This window comes from Oncorhynchus mykiss, chromosome 24 (assembly GCF_057628025.1).
Source record: "Oncorhynchus mykiss isolate SJ-2025 chromosome 24, ASM5762802v1, whole genome shotgun sequence".
Taxonomy (NCBI): Eukaryota; Metazoa; Chordata; class Actinopteri; order Salmoniformes; family Salmonidae; genus Oncorhynchus; species Oncorhynchus mykiss.
Window position 1 is genome coordinate 6619301 of NC_143045.1, and position 19062 is coordinate 6638362.

The following is a 19062-nucleotide window of genomic DNA, read 5'->3' on the forward strand; positions in this document are numbered from 1 at the left end:
ACCATTTTCTTGTTTAAGAAATGTACAGATAGCCAGGGGCACACTCCAAAACTCAGACATGCATACAGTGGGGCAAAAAAGTATTTAGTCAGCCACCAATTGTGTAAGTTCTCCCACTTAAAAAGATGAGAGAGGCCTGTAATTTTCATCATAGGTATACTTCAACTATGACAGACAAAATGAGAGAAAAAAAATCCAGAAAATCACATTGTAGGATTTTTAATGAATTTATTTTTCATATTATGGTGGAAAATAAGTATTTGGTCAATAACAAAAGATTATCTCAATACTTTGTTATATACCCTTTGTTGGCAATGACAGAGGTGAAACGTTTTCTGTAAGTCTTCACAAGGTTTTCACACACTGTTGCTGGTATTTTGGCCCATTCCTCCATGCAGATCTCCTCTAGAGCAGTGATGTTTTGGGGCTGTTGCGGGGCAACACGGACTTTCAACTCCCTCCAAAGATTTTCTATGGGGTTGAGATCTGGAGACTGGCTAGGCCACTCCAGGACCTTGAAATGCTTCTTACGAAGCCACTCCTTCGTTGCCCGGGCGGTGTGTTTGGGATCATTGTCATGCTGAAAGACCCAGCCACGTTTCATCTTCAATGCCCTTGCTGATGGAAGGAGGTTTTCACTCAAAATCTCACGATACATGGCCCCATTCATTCTTTCCTTTACACGGATCAGTCGTCCTGGTCTCTTTGCAGAAAAGCAGCCCCAAACCATGATGTTTCCACCCCCAAGTTTCACAGTAAGTTTGGTGTTCTTTGGATGCAACTCAGCATTCTTTGTCCTCCAAACGCGACGAGTTTTTACCAAAAAGTTATATTTCGGTTTGATCTGACCACATGACATTCTCCCAATCTTCTCCTGGATCATCCAAATGCTCTCTAGCGAACTTCAGACGGGCCTGGCCATGTACTGGCTTAAGCAGGGGGACACGTCTGGCACTGCAGGATTTGAGTCCCTGGCGGCGTAGTGTGTTACTGATGGTAGGCTTTGTTACTTTGGTCCCAGCTCTCTGCAGATCATTCACTAGGTCCCCCCGTGTGGTTCTGGGATTTTTGCTCACCGTTCTTGTGATCATTTTGACCCCACGGGGTGAGATCTTGCGTGGAGCCCCAGATCGAGGGAGATTATCAGTGGTCTTGTATGTCTTCCATTTCCTAATAATTGCTCCCACAGTTGATTTCTTCAAACCAAGCTGCTTACCTATTGCAGATTCAGTCTTCCCAGCCTGGTGCAGGTCTACAATTTTGTTTTTGTTGTCCTTTGACAGCTCTTTGGTCTTGGCCATAGTGGAGTTTGGAGTGTGACTGTTTGAGGTTGTGGACAGGTGTCTTTTACACTGATAACAAGTTCAAACAGGTGCCATTAATACAGGTAACGAGTGGAGGACAGAAGAACCTCTTAAAGAAGAAGTTACAGGTCTGTGAGGGCCAGAAATCTTGCTTGTTTGTAGGTGACCAAATACTTATTTGCAAATAAATTCATAAAAAATCCTACAATGTGATTTTCTGGATGTTTTTTTCTCATTTTGTCTGTCATAGTTGAAGTGTACCTATGATGAAAATGACATCATCTTTTTAAGTGGGAGAACTTGCACAATTGGTGATTGACTAAATACTTTTTTTGCCCCACTGTATGTGTTTAGTGAGTCTGCCAGGCCAGAGGCAGTAGGGATGACCAGGTGTTCTCTTGATAAGTGGGTGAATTTGACAATTTTCCTGTCCTGTTGATACAGTACAGACCCAAATTGCTTTCATGTCAGCAATCACGTTTTCAAGATATAGAACTAAGTGTCACAGTATGATTCGTTTTCCATTTTGAATAGAAGAGCGCAGTCCATAAGTGCTGACGAAGGATTTCAAGGATCTGGACATTTTCTGTATTGAGGAATGGTAGAATATCCCCCCCAATGCTCACCAATCTCATTAACATTTTAGAAAAAGGCTCAGTGTCATTATCCTCGCAAGGGAAGGGTGATAGTGTATTGAAAACAGGGGTGCCAATATTTTTTTGCCCTATCTTATTGAGATTTCTTTATTACTTTTTAAACAAAATCTCTTTGTATTAGTATAAAATAACTTAATTTCTCATTTTGGGGGGAGCATACATTAGCTATGTATTATTTATTTTGTACTGTAGTTTTTGCTCAACTTTATCAAGGCTGCCAATAATTATGGACCTGAATGTATGTCTGTTTTTGAGCATTTGCTTGTTTCCCTGTGGATATAATGTGCAATTGCTGCACGTTGCACTTTGAAGCACACAATGGGTAAACAATCCCTTTCAGCAATACCACTGTTGGAGTTCAAACAAAAATAATATTTGAAGGGTAGGAGCGTCAATATCTATCGCCTCCTGAACTAATGAAGTCGCTGTATGTTTTAATATTATGCAAATAATAATAGCATAGTAATGGAGCATTGATTAATCTAACCCAGAATGTTGTTCATATAATGCATATAAACAGTGAACAGGGCTGACTTGCATTAGGAGCACATCCAGCAAAGCTAAAGTTTTTTTTTTATAAACTGAAGAGTACTGTAGTACTGTAGTTGCTTTAAACAATGTCCCAACATTTTAACTAGGCCACTTCTACAGACGCCTTTACAGGGTTGGTTTCAATGCATTTCCCCATTGAGAGTTGCAGCTAAATTATATTTATTGCCCACAAATAATTGTCCGGGTTGTCACACAGTTCCAGGATGATAAATTAATATTTGTTTTGTTATGGTGGTTGAAAACTGTGGTTGAAAACTGTAACTCCTTGGCGTCTTCTATTCAGGCTTAAACACCTGTTCCAATTGTCTACATTGCGGTCATCTTAGGTTTAACCCTTTAAATGCTGTCCTAACCCAAAAGGGTGTCAACAGGTGTCTCAATAGCAATACAAATTGAATTTTTATATTAACATAAACCATTAAAAAAACAGTGACTGTTTTCATATAATTCTAAGCAATAAAATGTTTACCAAAACATATTCTATACATGTCATTTTACATATATAAAATGGCTCTTACAGTTACACTCAGCCTCCCAGTCGTATTCTCTGTGGCTCTGTCTTTTCTGTCCTGAGGTGAGCGTTCCCATCCAAATCCACAGCCATCAACATGAGAATGGCATGCTAGACAAAGGCCTGTGAGTCATGGACCCGGCCTTTCACGTTCCCATGGTGTCATTTATCATGGATGCCAGTGTGTTCTGACAGGGACGCAGCTGCTAACTGCTGGGGAAGGCAAAGAAACCCCTACTTCTTCCTGACCGACGTGCAGTTATGGGTTTAGATCAGTGTCAGACCAGTGCTCAGGTGGAGCAATGCAAACATCGCCCTCAGTTCTAAGAGGCAGAATCATATGGACATGTATGGAGAAGAAATTACCTTAAAACCTGTTGGGGATAGGGGGCAGTATTTTCACTTTGGATGAATTGCGTGCCCATAGTGAACTGCATCAAACTCTGTCCTAAATTGCTAATATATGCATATTGGGGCAAATTTGACATCATCTCCCCCTCCCTTCCCAACAAGTTATGGGTCTTGAAACACTTCCTACGCCTTCCACTAGATGTCCTCATTCAGTAGAAAGTGTAATGGAGCATTTGCTGTGAACTTTGACCTAATGGGAGAGAAAATAGTCGGTGTCGCAAGAGAATGCCATTTTGCTGTGGCGCATTTCTCTGTGAGTCCTACGGCTGTTCCAATCAGCCCCAGATGAAAACGAATGATCCGGTTGGAACGTTATTGGATAAATTTGATTATAACATCCTGAAGATTGATTCTGTAGTTAGTTTGACCAGTTTTTTCGACCTGGAATACATCTTTTGGAAGTTATCTTCCAAGGGGGGCGATGACGTCAAATTTGCCCCAACTTTCAGAATTTCAAAACCTGTTTGGAAGATTGCCTGCCCTATGAGTTCTGTTATACTCACAGACATAATTCAAACAGTTTTAGAAACTTCAGAGTGTTTCCTATCCAATAGTAATATGCATATATTAGCAATTTAGGACAGAGTTTGATGCAGTTCACTATGGGCACGCAATTCATCCAACGTGAAAATACTGCCCCCTATCCGCAACAGGTTTTAAGGTAATTTCTTCTCCATACATGTCCATATGATTCTGCCTCTTAGAACTGAGGGCGATGTTTGCATTGCTCCACCTGAGCACTGGTCTGACACTGATCTAAACCCATAACTGCACGTCGGTCAGGAAGAAGCAGGGGTTTCTTTGCCTTCCCCAGCAGTTAGCAGAACACACTGGCATCCATGATAAATGACACCATGGGATCGTGAAAGGCCGGGTCCATGACTCACAGGCCTTTGTCTAGCATGCCATTCTCATGTTGATGGCTGTGGATTTGGATGGGAACGCTCACCTCAGGGCAGAATAGACAGAGCCACAGAGAATACGACTGGGAGGCTGAGTGTAACTGTAAGAGCCAATTTATATATGTAAAATGACATGTATAGAATATGTTTTGGTAAACATTTTATTGCTTAGAATTATATGAAAACAGTCAATGTTTTTTTAATGGTTTATATTAATATAAAAATTCAATTTCTATTGCTATTGAGACACCTGTTGACACCCTTTTGGGTTAGGACAGCATTTAAAGGGTTAAACCTAAGATGACCGCAATGTAGACAATTGGAACAGGTGTTTAAGCCTGAATAGAAGACGCCAAGGAGTTACAGTTTTCAACCACAGTTTTCAACCACCATATCAAAACAAATATTAAGTTATCATCCTGGAACTGTGTGACAACCCGAACAATTATTAGTGGGCAATAAATATAATTTAGCTGCAACTCTCAATGGGGAAATGCATTGAAACCAACCCTGTAAAGGCGTCTGTAGAAGTGGCCTAGTTAAAATGTTGGGACATTGTTTAAAGCCACAACAGTACTACAGTACTCTTCAGTTAATAAAAAAAAAACTTTAGCTTTGCTGGATGTGCTCCTAATGCAAGTCAGCCCTGTTCACTGTTTATATGCATTATATGAACAACATTCTGGGTTAGATTAATCAATGCTCCATTACTATGCTATTATTATTTGCATAATATTAAAACATACAGCGACTGTTGTACAGTGTTTTGTCAAAGTTTATAGGCAACTTTTTTAATTTAAAAAAATGACGTTGTGTTTTGGAAAGCTGTTTTTTCCTGGATCAGACGGGCTATATAAATGGACATTTTGGGTATACATGGACGGATTTAATCGAGAAAAAAAAGACCCAATTGTGATGTTTATGGGACATATAGGAGTGCCAACAAAGAAGCTCGTCAAAGGTAATGGATGTTTTATATTTTATTTCTGCGTTTTGTGTAGCGCCGGCTATGCTAATTCTTTTGTTTACGTCCCCTTCAGGTATTTCGGGGGTTGCATGCTATCAGATAATAGCTCCTCATGCTTTAGCCGAAAAGCATTTTAAAAATCTGACATGTTGGCTAGATTCACAACGAGTGTAGCTTTAATTCAATACCCTGCATGTGTGTTTTAATGAAAGTTTGAGTTTTAGCGAGTACTATTAGCATTTGGCGCTACGCATTTCCTGTTGGCTAGGTGAGACGCTGGCGTCTCGGTGGCTGGAAGCATACTGTTAGCTATCTAGCTAATGTTAGCTGGCTGGCTCGCTAGCTAACGTTACATGTATGATCTGTGTTGTACTATTATTTGTATCTCAGAGCCATTTGCATAGTTATAGCCTAATTTTAGCTAGCTAGCTAACACTGAACCTGATTGTTTAGCTACCTGCATGTTCATGCAGGGTAGTAACATTATGAGTTTGGAATATTGTTCATTGTCTAAACATGCCGACACAAAATACTAATTTCAATAGAACTTTCAGGATGTCACAACTGTCGATAGACGTAGCTGGTAAATTCGCTCTGGCAATCTACTCCGATTTCAGAGCACTCTCGTCTGAGTGTGCCAGAGAGCAGAATAACTGTCAGTGAACGTTGACAAAAAAATCATAATTAAATTGTTGTCAGCAGCACATTCACCAAAGCTCTAGATAACATAAAAACATCCTAACCATGTCTGCTAGGGGAAGTAAAATGGTCAGAGTGAGCTGTTGTCTCATTTGTGTCTGTAAGTAGCCAGCTAGCTTGGGTGCTTGACTGCTGTTGTTAGGTCAGAATGCTTGGGTCAACCCTACTCCTTGACCAGAGCATCCAGTGTGCTCTCTGAATTTACACACGGACAAGCTGACAAAGCTCTGAGTTTATGAACACCTAGAGTGCACTCTGAGCGCATTCTGGCACTCCAGATTGAATTTACAAACACACCATAGCATAAAACCAGCCTTCAGTCTTGAAATCTTTGGTTGATTAGTACATGGCCTCACATGTGTATCCTTTAAAGAGATGTGTGGGGCTTAAGCTTAACTGTTACGGCTAGACGTTCCGCTAGCGGAACATCTCGACGAAATTGCAGAGCGCGAAATTCAAATTAAATTATTAGAAATATTTAACTTTCATAAAATCACAAGTGCAATACATCAAAATAAAGTGTAACTTCTTGTTAATCCAGCCGCCATGTCAGATTTCAAAAAGGCTTTATGGGGAAAGCAAACCATGCGATTATCTGAGGACAGTGCCCCATCATACAAATGCATGACAAACATATTTCAGCCAGGGAGGTGTGACACGAAAGTCAGAAATAACGATATAATTCATGCCTTACCTTTGAAGATCTTCTTCTGTTGGCACTCCAAAATGTCCCAGGAACATCACAAATGGTCCTTTTGTTCGATAAATTCCTTCTTTATATCCCCAAAATGTCCATTTATTTGACGCGTTTGATTCAAAAATACACCGCTTCCAACTTGCCCAAAATGACTACAAATTATCTAATAAATTACCTATAAACTTGGTCCAAACATTTCAAACAACTTTCCTAATCCAACCTTAGGTATCCTAAAACGTAAATAATCGATCAAATTTAAAGTTCACATGTTCCAGAAGGCACTTCTGCCAAAAAAACGCATTTTGAACAAAAAATAAAGTTTACGCTCAAATGGCTCTGCTGTGAAGTGGTGACGCACAACAAATGCCTAGTTTCCTAAAACTAATCGCATGGTGCTTTTAAGAGGGTGTGAGCAATTCTGAATGGGTCTAGACAAAGTAGAGCTCTCCAGTAGGTTTCCCAAAAATTCAAGGGCCATTTTCTCAAAAGTGATGTTAGAAGTTATCATCTGTGACTCTCAAACCCGGATCCGGGAGCGTAATAATCGCCTCAAACTAATTAGCATAATGCAGCGGACATAAATCTTCCTAGAAGATCTTCCTATTCATGAAAATCACAAATGAAATATATTGAGACACAGCTTAGCCTTTTGTTAATCACACTGTCATCTCAGATTTTCAAAATATGCTTTACAGCCAACGCTAGACAAGCATTTGTGTAAATTTATCATGGCATAATGCTATGCTAGGCTCTGCTAGCGGCAGGCAACATTTTCACGAAAATAAGAAAAGCAATCAAATTAAATAATTTACCTTTGAAGAACTTTGGATGTTTTCACTCAGGAGACTCCCAGTTAGACAGCAAATGTTCCTTTTTTCCAAAAATATTATTTTTGTAGGCGAAATAGCTCCCGTTTGTTCTTCACGTTTGGCTGAGAAATCGACCGGAAAACTCCAAACTTTTTTCCAAATTAGCTCCATAATATCGACAGAAACATGGCAAATGTTGTTTAGAATCAATCCTCAAGGTGTTTTTCACATATCTATTCGATAATATATCCGTCGGGACAATTGGTTTCTCAATAGAAGCGATTGGAATAATGGCTACCTCAGTACTTTATGCAAGATTTTCTGCGGGAGCCATCATGTGACCACTTGCTCAATGTGGTCCCTTACGGCTATTCTTCAACATAAATGCGTAAAAAGACGTCACAATGCTGTAGACACATTGGGGAATAGGTAGAAAGCGTAAGCTTATTCATAGCCCATTCACAGCCATATAAGGAGTCATTGGCACGAAGCGCTTTCAAAAAATGCGGCACTTCCTGATTGGATTTTTATCTGGGTTTCGCCTGTAACATCAGTTCTGTTGCACTCACAAACAATATATTTGCAGTTTTGGAAACGTCAGAGTGTTTTCTATCCAAAGCTGTCAATTATATGCATAGTCGAGCATGTTGTCGTGACAAAATATCCCGTTTAAAACGGGAATGTTTTTTATACAAAAATGAAAAATACTGCCCCCTAGTCGCAAAAGGTTATCAACTTTCAAAGCAGAATAACTTTAACTGTAGTGTATGATATACACATTTCTAGCTCTGAGTCTCTACTTTGATCCAATGCAAAAAACACCAATATCCAATTTTGCTACATAAGACCGAATCGAGCAGGTCGGTCAGATGTGGCCTTTTGTTAGAACAAGACACCAGATGTACGGTATTCTACAGGACTATCATCTGGATCTTGCCTGACAAGCTTGTCACAATAGTTCATCACCTCATGTTCACCGGTACTAATGAATACACAAGAGACAACGTATAATTATGTTGCCTGAAATACAAAACAGGATATAGGACACTACGGATTTTTCATACAGCAGATAGTTAAGTAAGGCACCTGCAATGTATACATACTGTACATTTACAAAACAAAACATTACGGCTCTCTGTGTTGCTTTCCCCTTGTTTTGATACTGCCTGAGAAGAAGCAACACTTCAAATCCCAAAGTATTTTGCTGCATCCTCTCTTGTACTCAGCCACTGTGTAATACTTTCACTTTGGCCAGGTTTTTATTTTGTACGTCTCCATTTCAACCACTCAACCCCTCTCGTTTTGACAACCGACCACTCAGGAGGAATTACAGCCCACGCCTGTCCGCGTGTGTTGGAGAAGGATATATTGGTAATTTTCTGCTAGTGCATTGTGTCCACAGCAAGGCTTGTCTTGCCACTGTAAGCATGACGGCTCTCCCACGATGGAGAAGGTCCCCTTTAAATCTGCGCTACCCTGCAGACATCTGGTCACAAAAGAGGGGTATTTTTAGGTCAGCAAAGCACTCTGGGATAGGAATCATAGATCAACATGAGCATTGGAGAGAGAGAGAGAGAGAGAGAGAGAGAGAGAGAGAGAGAGAGATTGTGACTTGACAAATAGAATTGGATGATTCCTTGGTTGAAGTATGTGTTTAACCATCAATATGTTGTCTTTTCCCAGCTAAACACATCTCTACCATGACAGACATGACATCTACCTGCCTTTATTATAAAATAATTAATAACATATACCATAGTAATTGATGCTGAGATAAAGTCAAATCTCTATAAAAATTGAGCATTGAACCAAGGTGACAGATTCATCTCAAGGCCCACACAATTCCTGTCAGACATTATTTGTGGTGACGTGTATGCACAGCTTGCTGCACAATGTTTTAGACAGCCCAGAAGGTGCAAAGCTTTTAAAGAAAACAAGACAGTCACACCTGAGTGTCTGAACATATGACTGTCCCACTGTGAACTCCCACCAGGTAATAAACCAGCCCTGGGGAGCCCACTGGTGCATATCCCTCCACCCTCCCCTCCCTTCATACCTTTTCACCTCCATTTCTTCTCTCTCTTTCCTTGTTTTTTTTTCTCTCACCTCAACTGCCACTGTTCTCGGCACAGTGCTAGCTAGAGGCGTTTTCTAAAAATAAACTTCCTATTGGGGATGTCTTTGAAGTCTGGGGAAAGGCCATGTCTAAAGTGTAAAGGTCTAAGGTGTACAGATTAATGCAGAGTTTTTATTGGATTTCTCTTCTCCTGCCAAGAAACATAGTTATGGTAGTATTTGCATATAGTCCTGGCATCCTCTCTGCACAGTAAATCTCAATGTAACATGATTTGTTCTCCTATTCCTGAATTATTTAGAATGATCTAGATTATTCCAATATACACCGCATGGGCAAAAGTATGTGGACACCCCTTCAAAATAGTGCATTCAGCGATTTCAGCAACAACCGTTACTGACAGGTGTATAAAATCGAGCACACAGCCATGCAAACTCCATAAATAAACATTGGCAGGAGAATGGCCCGTACTGAAGAGCTCAGTGATTTTCAACGTTGCAATGTCATAGGATGCCACCTTTTCAACAAGTCAGTTCGTCAAATTGCAGCACTGCTAGAGCTGCCCCGGTCAACTGTAAGTGCTGTTATTGTGAAAAGCAAACGTCTAGGAGCATAACGGCTCAGCCGTTAAGTGGAAGGCCACACAAGCTCAGAGAACGGGACATGCAACACTCACTACCGAGTTCCAAACTGCCTCTGGAAGCAACGCCAGTACAATAACTGTTCGTTGAAATCGATTTCATTTGCTGAGCAGCCTCACACAAGCCTAAGATCACCATGTGCAATGCCAAGCGTCAGAGTGGTTTAAAGCTCGCCGCCATTGGACTCTGGACCAATGGAAGCGCGTTCTCTGGAGTGATGATTCACGCTTCACCATCTGGCAGTCCGACAGACAAATCTGGGTTTGGCAGATCCCAGGAGAACGCTACCTGCCCCAATGCATAGTGCAAACGGCAAAGTTTGGTGGAGGAGGAATAATGGTGTGGAGATGTTTTTCATGGTTTGGGCTAGACCCCTTAGTTCTAGTGAAGGGAAATCTTAACGCTACAGCATACAATGACAATGTAGACAATTCTGTGCTTCAAACTTTTTGTCTAAAGTTTGGGGAAGGCCCTTTCCTGTTTCGGCATGACAATTCCCCCGTGCACAAAGCGAGATCCACACAGAAAACTGTTTGTCGAGATCGGTGTAGAGGAACTTGACTGGCCTGGACAGAGCCCTGACCTCAACCACATTTAACACCTTTGGGAGGAATTGGAACGCCGGCTGCAAGCCAGGCCTAAATGCCCAACATCAGTGCCCGACCTCACTATTGCTCTCGTGGCTGAATGGAAACAAGTTCCTGCAGCAATGTTCCAACATCTAGTGGAAAGCCTTCCCGTGAGAGTGGAGGTTTTTAATACAGCAACAGGGGTACCGACTCCACATTAATTCCCATGATTTTCAGAATGAGATGTTTGACCACATACTTTTGGCCATGTAGTGTATCTTTGAAACTTTGCACACATATTTTCGCAAAGATTATTGACTTCTACCACTATTGATATTCTGGCAACCAGCCACCTATATTGCCTCTAAAACTATTAACAATAATTACACTGTTTCACACTATTACACTACTGCCACATGAGAATACACTCATGTAATATCATGATGTTATTTTCATACATTTCCTCTGGATAATGGTTCACTCTCAATCAATCCAAGTCTTCTCATCATAAAAAGGCATCTCGCCAGTTGCCACAAGATATTTACCAGCAAACATTTACAAATGCTATTTGTTGTCTTCCTCTGAGCTGTCATTTCTAGTGAGTCATCCCCACCCAGGCACTCATTGGCAGTCAGGCCGAGCACCTCCATCAAGACAGTGACGAGGTGGAGCTATTATATACCAGAGTACATTTCTCATCTCAACTTCTCCTACTCAAAAGTGAATAGAAAGAGACAGGGAATGGCAAACAATCTTTCAAACTGATGCGCAAGTCCAGCATGGAGGGATATGATCCTTCTTTTGGTTGTTTTCAGTCGACTGGTTGATTTAAGTTATTGATTGCCTTATGAGTCCCCTCTCCCGCAGTCTCTAAAACTGATTCTGCAGCTGACAAACAGAGGAAATTGATGAACATTGGAGTGTGTGTTAAATTGTGCTCTAAAATATATATACAATATGTGTAAGCAGAAAAGGTTAATAATCTATCTTCTACCAAACCAACCAAGCAATGTGCTTAATATGAAGGATTTCCCTGTCATAAGGATAGCATAAGAGAATCTAAACATTAGACAGCCATCATTGGCTTATTACTGACAGGCAAGTAAATGCCAGTACAACTCAGAGCCAAGATAATAAACACACAGTCTCATTGTTTGGACCAAGATCTCAGCTCTAACAGATAAGAGAACATGTTTTCACACTCCTATGTCCTTAAGAAAAGCGCTAACACGAATCATGTTAGTCATTAGCAATTTGATATAATGTCAAATGACTGAGGACTGTAAATAGTATGTGATGCAGAGACTTGACTAATAGACAGAGTCACAAAGACGTCATTAGACCAAGAAGACATCGTCATGTGTTACACAATCTCAGAGAGTACAGTAGAGAAAAGGAAAGGATCTATGGAGAAAAATAACTTATCCTTAGGTGTACGAGAGAAAAAGGTGTGCCTGCACTCCGGAGAGGTCCCTTTAGTGTGATACAGGGCTTTCTCTTTCTATGTCTGCATCACTGTAAATAAGCCTAAACCAAAATATAAAAACAAAATGTAACAATTTCAAAGATTTTACTGAGTTACAGTTCACATAAGGAAATTAGTCATTTGAAATACAATCATTAGGCCCTAGTCTATGGATTTCACATAATTGGGAATACATTCAGTGTATGCATCTGTTCGTCGCAGATACCTTTAAAAAAAGGTAGTGGCGTGGATCAGAAAACCAGTCAGTATCTGGTGTGACCAACATTTGCCTCATGCAGTGCGACACATCTCCTTTGCGTAGAGTTGATCAGGCTGTTGGTTGTGGCCTGTGGAATGTTGTTCTACTCCTCCTATTCAATGGCTTTGCGAAGTTGCTGGATATTGTCGGGAACTGGAACACGCTGTCGTACACGTCGATCCACATCATCTCAATGGGTGACATGTCTAATGAGTATGCAGGCCATGGAAGAACTGTGACATGTTCAGCTTCCAGTAATTGTGTACAGATCCTTGCGACATGGGGCCGAGCATTATCATGCTGAAACATGAGGTAATAGCGGCGGATGAATGGCACAACAATGGGTCTCAGGATCTCGTCACGATATCTCTTCGCATTCAAATTGCCATCAATAAAACGCAATTGTGTTTGTTGTCTATAGCTTATACCTGCCCATACCATAACCGCACCGCCACCATGGGGCACTCTGTTCACAACATTGACATCAGAAAACCATTCGCCCACACATCGCCATACACGTGGTCTGCGTTTGTGAGGCCAGAGACCACAACCGATGTTGGCCTCCACTTCTCTGGCAAGAGTTTTGGTGGACATTCCTGCAGTGGCATTGGGTTGTGTGAAAAAACTGCACGTTTTAGAATGGCCACTTTTTTTGTCCCCAGCACAATATGTCTAAAGATCATGCTGTTTAATTATATTCTTGACATGCCAAACCTGTCAGGTAGATGGATTATCTTGGCAAAGAAGTAATGCTCTCTATCACAGAAGTAAACCAATTTGTGCACAAAATTCGAGAGAAATACGTTTTTTGTGTGTATGGAACATTTCTGGGATCTTTGATTTCAGCTCATGAAACATGGAACCAACACTTTAAATGTTGGGCTTATATTTTTGTTCTGTGTAGTATCAGAAAGAGCAGATTCTTAGGTTTCCAAAACCCATACCATTGTCAAATAACTCTGAAACTGAAAGGATTATTTTTCGAATACCTTATTTGAAATGTATTTATTAGACTGTTAGAATGTTCAAGTAAAAATGAATGCTCTAGGCCTGGCTTCTATAGTGTGAAAAACCAATCTGACACTATATCAGTTGATTCCCAATAAAGTGCATACACCAATAGACATGGTAGAGACAAATTTGACTCGTAAGACAATCTGGAAAGCCGAGTCCTGTGATTGACATACAAATGTAATCAGAAATCTCCACATCTTTTGCCTCATTTCCCTGCGAAATGGGTAACACAAGCAAGAGACTTTTCATCGGCATCATAAACGCCAGCAACACAAGAAGAGTATATAGAAATCAATGCACTGAAACATTCTTGAAACTCAATACTCTTTATCACATAATCATGATCTTTACTTTGATTGTTGAGTTAGAAGGTCCAACGGGGAGGTCAAATTGCCTGCAGGAGTTATAATCAATTATTTGTAAATTATATGTTGTAGAAATGTGTCGTCTGGAGCAATGAATACCTAAAGAGTAGAATATATGTGATTTGCACTGTGCCTAGAATTGTATGCTCCCACTGACTCTACAAGAGGTCGGGAACCCGTTCAGTGCAACAGATGATGAAATTAGCATCACCGCCAGGGACTAATCCAACCAGAACTAATGGGAATTTGTTACATTTAACGTAAAGTAGGGAGGACACATTTAGTGCACTATCAAACAAATGGGAAAATTGACTAAATGAACAAAAAAAAGTCTGTGTCAAAAGATTAAATACATATCTACACCATGCAAATGCAATAGCACACGGCAGCGAACGTGCGCACACACACACACCGCACGCACACCGCACGCACACGCAGCACCATTGAACCTCTACGATTCAATTAGACTATTTGGCCAAGGGCTAGCCCCACAGTTCAGCCCCATGACAATTGTCAGAGGTTCATTTCTAGCTCTCAGGGTGTCATGTAATGTGGAGTTTGGAAGCCACAGGATGTATTTACAGCTCAATTCTGTTCACTGGAATCTCACTGTACAACCTGAGTCTTCCATTATCCTATGGAAGACACCCTTTCTTTGAAAAAAATAATGTTCTTTCTCTCTCTCCATCTTTCCCTCTTGCAGACTTCGTATTTTGTTAGTTTGGTGCAATTCCAAGATAAGAGCCATCATACCACATGTATGGATGGTAATGTATCTAATGCCTGGAGTCAAAAAGCATCTCAGAGAGGATTACGTCTCTTTAGTACCTTAACACTAGAAGAGACAAATTAGTCATTTTAACTCAATATGAATTAAACGTGAAAATCTCTGCCATTTTTAACCCTCCTGCTCTGTTCCGACCAATTTACACGTTTTTTTCTCTGAAAAATTAAGTTAATTTCATCTGATTGTCATAAGGTTCCATGACTTTGTCCACACAAGTCATCTGAACACACAAAATACATTTTGATGATTTTCATTACATTTTGGGTGTTTTAATTAACCATTGTACACCTGTGGTGTTCCCGGTCAAAAATGACCGGTCATTAGAAATGAATGGGTGAGACTACAATTGGTGTATAAAATTGAGTTCAGGCACATGCCCATTCATCAGATGGACACACTGCCTCTCCCATACCCGCACATGCACACGCACACACACACACACACACACATCTCACTCCCCTTCTTGGCATCCATGGCAACCCCCACGGGAACCTTTCCCCAATAGAATCTTTCCCCACGGGAACCACACCTGTTGGCATTCTCACAAACAATCTCAACATTGTTTCAATAATATATAGAACTTTTCTAGCAGCTCTGGTATATAAAGCTTTTTTGAGGACTTGCTCACAATCCATTCTGTGGTAGAACAATGACCAAACAATATACTGTATGTGAGGCTCTTGATCATATCTTTGACACAAATAGCACAATATGTTTCATCTTAGTACTTGTACTTGTAGTCAAAATAATTCATACATTATGCTTATTTTTTTATTTAAGAAAGAGTTTTATGATCTCAGGTCAATGAGGCCTACAGGCGATAAATAGAAGCTCAAGACGTGTAATGTTCACAAGAACTGAAGTTGATAAAAAGAACACAACATTAGGTGATAATATATGTATTATTATGGATTTATAATCAGCTATAAATAGGGTGGTCATTTTGGACCAGGAACACATAAGTAATTGAAACATGAAACGAACACAACAGGAGGGTTAAAGAAATGCCCTCGTCGGTCCTCGACTTTTCCTGAATATGTCTATTTATGTTGTCAGAATTTTGATATCACAAACATAATTTGTTTTCTAAGCAGTTTTAAGAGGACATGTCATTTTCTTCCCATAGTGCCAAAAAAATCCCAAATTCAACAATGAGTCGTTTGGAAGGAATCAGTGGCTACCTGCAAGCGTTGCAAAGAAACCACTAACGTTAGCCTGCTATTCAATGAAGTAGCTGTGTTTTTTTTCCCAGAGTTCGCACCATAAATCCTGAGAATCCCACTCTTTGATGGCAAAATTTGCCGACGAAGGACCGCTGCGCCACCTTCACAAGGTGAGTCTATCATGACACAAGGAGAGACCCAGATGCAGAAACAGGAGGCAGATGGTTGGAGTCTTACAATATTTATTAATCCAATAAGGTAAGGCAAGAGAATAGTCGTGGACAGGCAAAAGGGTCAAAACCAGTTCAGAGTCCAAAAGGTACCGAAGGGCAGGCGGAATCAAGGTCAGGGCAGGCAGGTCAGACTCCGGAGACGGGCACATTGTGCACCACTCCCTAGCATTCTTCTCGCCAATGTCCAGTCTCTTGACAACAAGGTTGATGAAATCCGAGCAAGGGTAGCATTCCAGAGGGACATCAGAGACTGTAACGTTCTTTGCTTCACGGAAACATGGCTCACTGGAGAAACGCTATCAGAGTCGGTGCAGCCAGCTGGTTTCTCCACGCATCGCACCGACAGAAACAAACATCTTTCTGGTAAGAAGAGGGGCGGGGGCGTATGCTTCATGGTTAACGTGACGTGGTGTGGCCACAACAACATACAGGAACTCAAGTCCTTCTGTTCACCTGATTTAGAATTCCTCACAATCAAATGTCGACCTCATTATCTACCAAGGGAATTCTCTTCGATTCTAATCACAGCTGTATATATTCCCCCCCAAGCAGACACATCGATGGCTCTGAACAAACTTTATTTGACACTTTGCAAACTGGAATCCATATATCCGGAGGCTGCATTCATTGTAGCTGGGGATTTTAACAAGGCTAATCTGAAAACAAGACTCCCTAAATTTTATCAGCATATCGATTGCGCAACCAGGGCTGGAAAAACCTTGGATCATTGCTATTCGAACTTCCGCAACGCATATAAGGCCCTGCCCCACACTCCTTTCGGAAAAGCTGACCACAACTCAATTTTGTTGATCCCTGCCTACAGACAGAAACTAAAACAAGAAGCTCCCGCGCTGAGGTCTGTTCAACGCTGGTCCGACCAATCTGATTCCACACTCCAAGACTGCTTCCATCAGGTGGACTGGGATATGTTTCGTATTGCGTCAGACAACAACATTGACGAATACGCTGATTCGGTGAGCGAGTTCATTAGAACGTGCATTGAAGATGTCGTTGCCATATCAACGATTAAAACATTCCCAAACCAGAAACCGTGGATTGATGGCAGCAGTCGCGTGAAACTGAAAGCGCGAACCACTGCTTTTAATCAGGGCAAGGTGACCGGAAACATGACCGAATACAGTGTAACTATTCCCTCCGCAAGGCAATCAAACAAGCTAAGCGTCAGTATAGAGACAAAGTAGAATCTCAATTCAACGGCTCAGACACAAGAGGTATGTGGCAGGGTCTACAGTCAATCACGGATTACAAAAAGAAAACCAGCCCCGTCACGGACCAGGATGTCTTGCTCCCAGGCAGACTAAATAACTGTTTGGACCGCTTTGAGGACAATACAGTGCCACTGACACGGCCCACAACTAAATGCGGACTTTCCTTCACTGCAGTCGACGTGAGGAAAACATTTAAACGTGTCAACCTTCGCAAGGCTGCAGGCCCAGGCGGCATCCCCAGCCGCGCCCTCAGAGCATGCGCAGACCAGCTGGCTGGTGTGTTTACGGACAAATTCAATCAATCCATATCCCAGTCTGTTGTTCCCACATGCTTCAAGAGGGCCACCATTGTTCCTGTTCCCAAGAAAGCTAAGGTAACTGAGCTAAACGACTACCGCCCCGTAGCACTCACTTCCGTCATCATGAAGGCCCACAGACGATGCAATCTCAACCACACTGCACACTGCCCTAACCCATCTGGGCAAGAGGAATACCTATGTGAGAATGCTGTTCATCGACTACAGCTCGGCGTTTAACACCATAGTGCCCTCCAAGCTCGTCATCAAGCTCGAGACACTGGGTCTCGACCCCGCCATGTGCAACTGGGTACTGGACTTCCTGACGGGCCGCCCCCAGGTGGTGAGGGTAGGCAACAACATCTCCACCCCGCTGATCCTCAACACTGGGGCCCCACAAGGGTGCGTTCTGAGCCCTCTCCTGTACTCCCTGTTCACCCACGACTGTGTGGCCACGCACGCCTCCAACTCAATCATCAAGTTTGCGGACGACACAACAGTGGTAGGCTTGATTATCAACAACGACGAGACGGCCTACAGGGAGGAGGTGAGGGCCCTCGGAGTGTGGTGTCAGGAAAATAACCTCACACTCAACGTCAACAAAACTAAGGAGATGATTGTGGACTTCAGGAAACAGCAGAGGGAACACCCCCCTATCCACATCGATGGAACAGTAGTGGAGAGGGTAGTAAGTTTTAAGTTCCTTGGCGTACACATCACAGACAAACTGAATTGGTCCACCCACACAGACAGCATCGTGAAGAAGGCGTAGCAGCGCCTCTTCAACCTCAGGAGGCTGAAGAAATTTGGCTTGTCACCAAAAGCACTCACAAACTTCTACAGATGCACAATCGAGAGCATCCTGTCGGGCTATATCACCGCCTGGTACGGCAACTGCTCCGCCCACAGCCGTAAGGCTCTCCAGAGGGTAGTGAGGTCTGCACAACGCATCACCGGGGGCAAACTACATGCCCTCCAAGACACCTACACCACCCGATGTCACAGGAAGGCCATAAAGATCATCAAGGACAACAACCACCCGAGCCACTGCCTGTTCACCCCGCTATCATCCAGAAGGCGAGGTCAGTACAGGTGCATCAAAGCTGGGACCGAGAGACTGAAAAACAGCTTCTATCTCAAGGCCATCAGACTGTTAAACAGCCACCACTAACATTGAGTGGCTGCTGCCAACACACTGACTCAACTCCAGCCACTTTAATAATGGGAATTGATAGGAAATGATGTAAAATATATCACTAGCCACTTTAAACAATGCTACCTAATATAATGTTTACATACCCTACATTGTTCATCTCATATGTATATGTATATACTGTACTCTATATCATCTACTGCATCTTTATGTAATACATGTATCACTAGCCACTTTAACTATGCCACTTTGTTTACATACTCATCTCATATGTATATACTGCACTCAATACCATCTACTGTATCT

General features: G+C 41.8%; 1 long non-coding RNA gene across 2 annotated transcripts in view; it reads left to right on the forward strand.

Moving 5' to 3' along the window:
• LOC149972349 (uncharacterized) overlaps positions 1 to 19062 on the forward strand; it is a 42536-nt gene that overhangs the window by 13669 nt on the left and 9805 nt on the right. For both annotated transcript variants that reach the window (XR_016491297.1, XR_016491298.1), the window contains exon 3: positions 15935 to 16015. This is a non-coding gene — a long non-coding RNA (uncharacterized LOC149972349). The remainder of the gene's footprint in view (positions 1 to 15934; positions 16016 to 19062) is intronic.